The sequence below is a fragment of the Cupressus sempervirens genome, chromosome 4 (genome assembly GCF_028749045.1).
Source record: "Cupressus sempervirens isolate cs-2001-9-10 chromosome 4, ASM2874904v1, whole genome shotgun sequence".
NCBI lineage: Eukaryota > Viridiplantae > Streptophyta > Pinopsida > Cupressales > Cupressaceae > Cupressus > Cupressus sempervirens.
The window spans coordinates 504,751,529-504,762,403 of NC_143121.1; positions in this window are offsets into that span (position 1 = coordinate 504,751,529).

Sequence of the window (10,875 nt, forward strand, 5' to 3'; positions counted from 1 at the left end):
ACACATAAGAGAACACAAGACAAAAAGATTTAACGTGGTTCACCCAATCTCTGGGCTACGTCCACCAACAAAAAGTCCAATATTATTATTATCCAGTTATTACAATCCACAATGCCTTACAACTCAATACCACAAGAAGCTACAATATCATCATACATTATGAAATCTCTAACCCTAAGCCATTTTATACAGCTTTATTCTCTTACAAAATTAGGGTAGAAAAAATAATCCAATAGAAAAATAGTAGTCAACACCTTTTACAATAGTAGAGTTATTTTTTAATTTGGGGCACTACCCCCCAAAACCCCCATGAGGGCGGGGTGCCCCTCAACCCCACCTTGTATTGTGACAGGGAGCACACCTAGGGAATTGCCCCCAAATCCTTGTAAAAATAATTGGGGGTTAGTGGGGAGGGGGGGGGTGTAGGGGGGACCGTGTCGAATAAACCTCCAAGTCTGATTAGGCTCCACATCACAACAAAATCATGTTGCAAATGATTCTTGATGTAAATTTGATAGAAATATGTGATTTGGAAATTATAGGACAAACACTCAAGTTTGGTTGAATTTTTAAAGGTGAATTTTGGCATATGTGAATATGTGAGAGAAAAATGATGTTGCAAAGGATTCTTGAGGTAGAGTTTGATCAGAGGGTTTATTAGTAGAAAAGGATTATTGAGGTAGAGTCTAATCAAATAGAGGGGTTAGGTGCAAAAATGTCTTGAGTCAAGGTTTAAGTGCATTTAATGTGAGGTTTAAGTGCAATGTGGTTTCCATGTATGAAATTGTCATGATGGGAATATTGAATGGATGATAGTTTTGGTTGAAATTGAATTGATTGCATATAGGACAAAACAAAAGAAGTGAATATGCATTTGGAAAGTTGAAACAATTCTATTTCCATCTCTCGACATGACGATGCTATATTTCATGTCAATCAAATCATATACTCACCATCTAGTGTAAATCCACCGGCTATTGGGGTATAATTCTAGTAATTTTTAAGGAAGATATTTTAATTTTGAGTGTTGCATCCCATTTATGCAATAATTGAAGTTAGAAGTCCATCACATTTCTAAAGGATTGTGCAATTTCTTCCAGACACGTTTGAGTTTACTAATTTGGTGCAAGTGAGAGAATGCAAAAAGGATGTTCTTATAGGGAGAAATCTTGTATATGCCCATTTCAGTAGTGGATTCCATTTTTAAAAAATTCCACAATTTGGGTTTGTCTAGCATAAATTGTGTTTTGTTGTTATTTTATTTTCCTTATTTCATGTTGTTTTCAAGTTGTTAGCATCTACTATACAAGTGGATATTAATAATGTTAGTTTCCAAAATCATAGGTCTATAATCCTAAAACATGGATTCACTTTCAAGGTTAGGGCTCTTCATAAATAAAGGTAAAACAAATATTTTATCAATGAATTATGAAGGGTTCAAGCAATGTAACACCACTACTACGATACGTTGGGATGAGTTTCAAGGATGGGGAAACTATGCCTCATTTTTGGGATGGCAAGGGGACGACCAAAGGATGACGAAAAGGGGAGGACATGGCAGGGAGGAGCGTTGTATAGTGTACATATAGAACTTGAAATGCTTGTAATGAAATGATGTTTTAGTAGAACATACCAAATTCAAATATTGGAACATAACAGAATTGCAATATGAACTAGAGCTATTGAACATTCAATATAGTGACATATTACGTACCCAATAATAACATTAAAAAATAAAAAGTCAAATAGAAATCCAAGTTCCCATTCCAGTGGTTGCATGGTTGTGGAATGGCAGAGGTGGGGGTGCTTGAGTATGTGAGTACCTAGTGCAAGGACATCTTGGGGATGGGTACTCTAAGGTTTGGGAGGGGGTGCAAGTCCCAGTGTAACATTGGGTTCAAGCAAATGAGAGAATAAATTATTGTGCACTTTGCATTCAAGTAGGTCAATGAAGGTGTTTTTATAGGCAACCTTCACAAGATTTGAACACAACTATTGGCAATGCACTATAAGAAAAGTTCAATAGAATATTGATGTACTTTGACTCCAATGTGTCACTAGGTCAAATACTAGCCTACCAATAGGACCTCTATCAAGCTAACATTATGTTGTAGGAAAAGATTCACTAACATATAGACTATACTATTTAGCCTCAAACCAAAAGGAAAAAAAATCCCTTTCTTCAATCAAGGTATCACTCAAGCCTTTCTTTGGGGAATTCTCCATTTCTATTCCAAATGACATTCTTGAGAATCTAAAATGGAGATGGTGTTGGTAAGTTTCTAGGCCCTAAGCCTAATAGTGAAATTGTAGAGGTTGGTGCAAATAATGACATACAAAAGGTTAACTGGAAATTGTTTCCTTGTCGAAAAAACGGTTATCCTTTGCATTTTTATTGAAGAGGAACTTTACAATATTCTAGTTGGGGGATTATGACATATTAGTAAATTGACCTTGGCCCTTAAAAGATGGATTTGGGGCTTGACGTGTCCAAAGAATCCTTAACTATGGCCTTGCTATAGGTTGGGTTGCATTGTCATATTGATGGGTGCTTTATGACCACACCAACCTACAATTAAATACCAAGGTTTCTTATCCTATCTTGAACACAATCATATGTGTACTAAGATTATGAACTATTGCATAATTAAATCCAAGATTCTTTTATGTTAGTTCTTGGCTATAGAGAAGCTTAATGTTTGATGTAATATGCTGGTATCACAAGGGGACTTACATTATTGTTCTCAAGATGATTTAGACAATAATTTGTCTCGAGCTTCCACCAAACATACAAAAATTAAATGAGATAAGGGATGAGAGAGTTCTATTCCAATCATAAGAATTTTAAAGATAAATACTATCAAATAAGATATACAAAACTTTTGTTTGCCAAATTTAACAACTATACAAAGTAGGTGCAATCTTCAAGGGTCGTGTGAAGATTGTTCATATCCCAAAAAACATCATAATGAACAATGTGCATCAAAGATAAAAATAAAGCATCCACATATGGGCTCAAAATCAAAATTACAATGTGCTTAGACATCACCTAAAAAAAAAGGGTATGAACAAGATGATTTCTACATAACAATACTATCAATCACATTCATTTGAGTACTTGAAAAAGACTCTACTCTCAATGAGGGAACAATGAAACTATACAAATACTAAACACTCCAAGTAACCACCATGTAACCAAAAATATTTTTTTTCCATCTTGGTAACTTTGAGCAACAATCTCAAATTTTTCTCTTTCACAAATGAGAGATGAAGCCCTTATATAGGTATCAAATTACAAAGGTTGGTCATGCTTGAAACAAATCTAATGACCCATGTTTTGACTCCCTAGCCCTAATTAGGGTTAGGGAAAGAAGATAAAATATTCAATAAATGAGGAGGTCCTCTTAGACCAATATAAATGCATATACCAAGTAAGTTGGGGTAGAGATGCTCACTATGTAGGACCACTTACTAGAAGTGGGGTGAAATGCCCATTATGCATCAAGTGTTAGGTCACCACCAAAATGTAAAGTCAAGGATTCATCTCATTGAAAGTAGTCAATTTGGACATGTTATCTTGAAGAACTTTAATTAGTTGACGAAGATGACCAAGCACCATGTCAAAAATTAGTATTTTCTATCTTCATTATTTCGTAACAAAAATCTAACTTTGATTTTTTTTTTTTCCTTTTAAAATTCTCTCCCCTTAATCTTTTCTTCTTTTTATGTACCTTCTTCGATGTTCCTCTTCTTGAACCAAATTGAGCTTTCTAACTTTTGACCCTATATTTTTCAAGGAGCTTCAAGATGTTCCATTCTCCCTTCTTTTCTAGCTAAACTTTGATCTTTGAGATCTTTAAACTTGAATTCCTTGAAATGAATTGCTTGAGATTGAGACTCCTTCAGCACTAGGATTGAAATCTTGAGACTTGAATGTCTTCCTTGAACATCTAGAACTAGAATGCATCTTGCAAAATAAAATAATTGACATAAGAATCATGTAGGGAATATAAAACATATAAACTATTCCACATTTCTCTCTAAAAAATAAATCCTTTCTCATTCTAGAATTCTCACACCTCTCTCTTAATTTTTCAAATTCGCTTCAACTTACTTCTCTTATGATTATTATAACTCTGTTTAAATATGCCTCTTTCTTCTTGAAAGCTCCAATTTTCTCTCTCCAAAATTCACACATCCTCTCTCTAATAACTTGTGCCTTCTTATCTTTGTGCAAGGGGTAAAATTCTGGATATATCAATAAACATGCAATAACGATGATTAGATCCAATTATTAACGATCTAAATTATTGCAAAATCTACTTCTTGCTTAAGAGAGACATAAAAAAATGAATACAAAGCAATACTAGTATTATCAAATCAAAACCAAATACAAACATTCAAACTAAAATGTTTTCCCTTGTCCTCCTTCTCATGCAATGTTGACTTTCATATTTTTGCTTCACTTATGACAACACCAAAATTTAAAGATGAGGTTGTTGAATTATGAGAATAAAGTCTTGTTATATATAATTTTAGACTTCAATTAGGTTTGGGGTGATTGGTCAAATAATTGAGACAAATTGATAGTTGACTAGTTGTATGAAAAAAACCAATTCACTAATTAAGTTGTCTAACTGGGAGTGGACTAAAAAGATTGACTACATGACTAAGAAGACTGCATTGATTAATTAGTCAAATTGAAAGCCAATTTTAGTCAAATAGGTGGAATTAAAGTAATTATTAGTGTAGACACTTTAAAATGGTAATCATCCCTAGCTCTCATTTTTTGTTGGTCAATTTTAGCTATTTTTAAGGACTTCAATTATTTTTAATTTTAATTTTAACTATCCCCTTCATTTATTTTAATTAATTTATCATTGTATCTTAATTTTAATTAAATTATGCTCAAAATTATTTAATTAAATGTTGTTATGTGCTAATGTCCCCTTTTGCATAAATAAGATTGATTTATTATATTTCATTCATATTTAAATTGTAGATGAATTCAAAATATTTTTTCTTTAAATATTTAATAATTTAAATGATCAAAATTAGAATAATTTTTATTATTATTGGACTTTTATTATTGACTCTTGGTTCTTCCTTTCCTTTTGGGTGTTCATTTCATCATTTGTATATGTTCATTTTCAAATTAGCTTTCTATTTAATGCCATTCTCAATCCATTTTATGGTGAACCACATTTCAAGTATCCTCATGCTATTATTTAATATTTTAATAGTTACTTTCCAATTTCATATTAGTACATAGCAACATCAAATTGAAGAGGAGAAAGAAGAACAATAGAACACAAAGGTAAGTTTGCATAATTTGAATGCATGTGTTTTCATATTATTTTATTTGTTTATGTAAATTTGAATACGATTAATTATAATGTTTAATATTCTCAAAACTGATTTTCACTAGCTACAAATTAAATTATGCTCAAAATTATTTAATTAAATGTTGTTATGTGCTAATGTCCCCCTTTTGCATAAATAAGATTGATTTATTATATTTCATTCATATTTTTATTGTAGATGAATTCAAAATAAATTTTCTTTAAATATTTTATAATTTAAATGATTAAAATTGGAATAATTTTTATTAGTATTGGACTTTTATTATTGACTCTTGGTTCTTCCTTTCCTTTTGGGTGTTCATTTCATCTTTTGTATATGTTCATTTTCAAATTAGCTTTCTATTTAATGCCCTTTTCAATCCATTTTTTGGTAAACCACATTTCAAGTATCCTCATGCTATTATTTAATATTTTAATAGTTACTTTCCAATTTCATATGAGTACATAGCAACATCAAATTGAAGAGGAGAAAGAAGAACAATAGAACACAAAGGTAAGTTTGCATAATTTGAATGCATGTGTTTTCATATTATTTTATTTGTTTATGTAAATTTGAATACGATTAATTGTAATGTTTAATATTCTCAAAACTGATTTTCACTATCTACAAATAGTGAAGCCAATCTGAAAAAACAATAATTATTTAAATTAATGTTAAAATTTCTATTAAATTTTCAACAATTATTTGAGAATTTTTAGGTTTAAAGAGGATGGAGAGTTCTCCTTGAATATTAGAATGCTTTAATGTTTATTTATCTTCATTACTACATATCACACATGATTGAGATACTACTGCATTCAAGTTGAAGGCTATGATATTTTAATTTTTTGGGGTTGAAAGTTATATTTGATGATTTCCAACACAAGTGGAGGTTGGAGTCATTGCTAACTGTCAGTATTCAGGTGACCATTTATATTAGATGAATTTGCAAAATGGTTATTTAGTAATTTCTGTCAATTATGGTTGACTATATGATAAAAATCTCATGTTTGAACATTCTATGAGCATCTATTGTAGCAATCACTATGCACATTGGTCTATCTATTTGTGAAGTGAAAAGTGCCCTATTGTAGTTAGTTTGTTAAAAAAGATACAAATTTTTTTATTATGAATGTTTTGAACAACATTTTACCGTCCCAATACAAGGTGCTAGGAAAATTTGAAAAAGATGGCATTTCATATTCTTTTGTTTTAATGCTTTCAAAATAAAGAAAAGGATAATAAACAAAATAAGAACAACCCACTTTTTGGTTTTAGATTTTATTTATTTTTTATTTCTAACTATGTTTTATTTTTTCAAAATTGCTAATTTAGTTTTAGGTAGTTTAGATTTATTAGACTAGAGTTGCACATTTTTGTACGTGCAACGATGATATGAATGATATGTTTTGTACTTTAAGAAAAAATGTTGAAGATGGGAGGAAAATTGGACATATATTTTCATAATTTGTTTTTCATGGAGGTCATCCATAAAATATGTTTAGCTATCTAATATGGGAGCACTAGCCAATAACTAAAACTCTTCAACTAAGACCCAAGGACTAAGGGGTATCCATTCAGGCAATTTTCTTTAGGGCACAATCTCAGCCTTGTGTCTTCTTCAATGTTATATCCTTACTCTTAGAAAGAATTGATCCCTAGTGGGCTAACTTTCAACAAATTTTCTTTCATTCTAGCATAAAATAAAATAGTTTGAATTTTAGAAAACCCAAATGAACAAGAAAAAACAATTTCAAAATATAACATTACATAACTTAAAAAAGAAAAAGAAAATTAATAGTATAGAAGACAAATCAATATTAATCCAACATGAACCTTTAGATCTCCTTTAGATATTATTTTCAAAGCCATATATAACAATCTTATTTTAGAATTAATTGTAGAAAATGCAAAAATAAAGCTCATTCAATGTTGCAAAAGTATAGTGATAAATGGTATTGCATACGATGCTTCAAAAATTAATTTTTTTTTTTGAAACATGTTTGAATTATGACACAAATCTTTCTAGTTAGAATACACTAAAATCGACCTAGTTAACTTATATGACACATCAATCAATCTTACATTCTCCTCTAGGAAAAGGGACTATAGATAGAGACATATACCACAAAATGGTCATGAAAATAGACCTTGCATCACTTTCAAAGAATGGAGAAAAACAAGACAGTTCAATCCAATAATTGACTGTGCATACAATGCAATCATTTTTTTAAGAAATCAAGATCCATGTAATCCATTTTTTTTTTTCAGAAGATGAAGGTACATAAAAAAGTCTTTAGGAGGTGACATACAAGATACAATGATTTTCTTCAGCCCACAATGTGTTTAATTCAACTTAGCATCTCATACCAACTTGCAAAATATGACAAAATCATAATTAAGGGTGTTAGGCTAACTTTCAGTAGTATCCTGTCACAACCCACTCCCTCTCATTCCGAATAACTCGGTATTAAACTACCACCTAGACTAAAACAACTAATCATTTGTTAAATTAGATTCCATTACAACCGATGAACGGATAATGGAAGTTTTCAAAAGAAACAGTTACAAATGTTGTAAAAAAAAATAATTTAAAATTAAAATAAAAGGATGCTTGGGAACAAAGGCTAGGCAGTTAGAAGAAGGGTTGAGAATCTTGATAATAGGAGGTATTCTCATCTCAAAGAGTGGGAAGGCTGGGGGCCAGAAGAGAGGCTTGAGCTTGTGAAGGCGAATATTCTCAACTATGACAGTTTGATAACAGCCATCAGCGGTTGCAAAGGGGTCTTTCACACGGCCTGCCCTATTATTGAAGATCCGCTCATGGTGGGAAACATGGGAGAGATTTGGGGACGGAAGGGAGCAATTGGAAGGCAAGGAAACTAAGCAGGCATCAATTCACAGGTTCCCATTTTCGTTACATATTTAAATCATTGAATACTTGTTTGATCTTTGAATTTGAAAGTGTGAATATGTAATTTGCATGGTTTTCTTGTATATTGATATTTGTTCCAGTATGTTAAATGCTACCATAGCCGTTGTATGTGAAACGATACCATAGGTTTCTTACCGAACGCTAGAGGGGATTTGGGTTGTAATTTCTGACAAGAATCCATTTGTTACATACGATAGTCCCTTAGAAGTGGTGTTGTAACCTTCTACGTCTCATTAGACTGGTTCGAAAGCCACACCTTGTCTCTTTAGGGGTCTTGACACCCTGTTTGTATCTGGTTCCTTTTAATTTCTTATATTGACTGTATGTGCTGGGTCTTAACACCATCCAAGACCAGTCTGGGAGTAGTGTGTCAATCTGTCTTGAAGCCGAATGAAATATGAGATGCCATGTTGGACATTTTGGGCCCAAGACCCAGTAAAATATCTCTCTCTCTGTTCAGAACTTAGTCACAAATTAAGGAATGGGTTTGTTTTTATGCGTAGTTATATGGTATTGTATTAACATGGATTAAGTTTGAGCCATTTTAACAGTTTTCATAGTGAAATAGTCATGTATTAGATAGTGACTTTATCCAATATTATATTGGCTTAGGAGCCATCCCAAATCAAAGGAGAAAAAGAAATTGTGTACTTAGATCACCATGATGGATACAACCACCATTGATTCTTCTTCAAGTGTTTATGTTCTGTTTAAACTTTACTCCAACATTTTGAACATAATATCGAAATCTTCTGTATAGGTTCTTTAAAAAAGAGAGGAAAAACTATATGTATTTACATTAGTCACACAATGTTAAATCAACATTTAAGTGTTGGGCTAAACCATAGAAAAGAATGGACATATGTGATTTTCATACACAAAAGTAATCATTTATTTTACCACGATTTTATCAGTTATGTTTAGGGACTAGTAACTCATAGAAGGATGTTGACCTATAAATTATCATGTTACATTGATGTGGTCATTTCATGATGCATACATGACATTTTTAGAAAAGACATTATTGTATTTCTCATTGCCTCCTACATTATATATAGATTATGATCTCATGATGAATGGAAAGTAATGGTCTCATTCTTACTATACATCTTGTGTATTTATGATCTATGAGAGCAATTCAAGATAGGATAACATGCTAGGACTATGAATTGATGGAGAAAGAGTTTTCTTGTTAGCTATGTGAATGGTTTAATATATGCGTATTTATAGAATTGCTGGTAGTACTTGTTGCACTTTTGAAAGTTGGACTAAATTTCTTGCTAGAGATGAGCTAAGATGGTGTAATAAAATGATCTATGATAAATGGACTTTATGGTTTTATCCTTGTAAGTAGATGGGTATATGGAAGTAAATGATGGATATACCTTGTTATGTTTTTAATTACTATAAATGATGGAGAAGGGATTGTGAAACTGAAGTAATAACTATCAAAATGTTGTTTTGATTATTTGGTTAACTAGTTAATGTTCTTGACATTATTTGTGTAGCACGATTCCATTACTCCTCTAAGTTTTACTTGTTTAGACTATCTCGATGCCGGGCTGGGTATCTTTCATGTCAGGAAAGATTCTGGGGAAGCTTAACAACTTCGTGGTAGGGTGGAAAAGCACTCCTACAATATTCTCGCCTTGTGTTCTTAGACAGGTTCTGGAGCTCTTTTCAACTTGGTCGCCATGGTTATACCACCTAGTATCTGGTATCTGGTATTAGTAATCTGGTAACGAGTTTACAGTTTCTTTTAAATTTAAGCATATATGTAAAGTTAATGATAGTTAATCGACTAATCTTGACTAGTCAATATTCAAAAGACTTTGACTCTTGTTGATTTTTCTGCATATTACGGAGATTGTTGATGTGGCAATTGTTTTGCAGGGGCAGTTATTACATATCCAAACAAAGCCTTACTTCTAGAAATCCATTTAATACACAATACAAATGAAACATTTAAATCTTGTATAAAATTAACCCTTAGAGATGAAGTAAGACAAAGACCCACAATGAAAGAGTTTGTTTCAATGAACAAGAGCTAAACAAAATAATTGAAGATTGAATTAGAAATAAAGATCAAACAGTTTTTTTTGTCTTTCTAAATATTATTATGTTTCTAAGAAACTTAGTTTTAATACATAAATTTTTTTGTAAAATTTAAATAATATTTTTTTAACTCAATAGAATTAAAAATGAAAATAACAAAAATATTAATCTTTTAAAAAATATAATTCCAATAAAAAAATTTATATTAAGCATTAGGTAACAATATTGATATTTTCTATATTTATTTTTAATAATAGCTCATTATATATCTTTATCTAATCAATTTTGTAACAATTTAGTAAGTTGTTTAATTTAGAAACTTTCACTTCTTTTAGTTTTAGTGACCTTTAATGAAAGAAAAATTGTTGGAGAAATAAATTTTCTAATATACTTTGATGGAGGTGTTGTTACAAAGCTCAGAATTCAACATATGTAGAAAGATAACTCAAAAAGGTTTCCTATTGCATTTTTAAAGAAATTTTTATGCTTCCTAACTTTGTACAAAACATTCCACTTCCAAATTAAAAAAACATTTCTTTTTT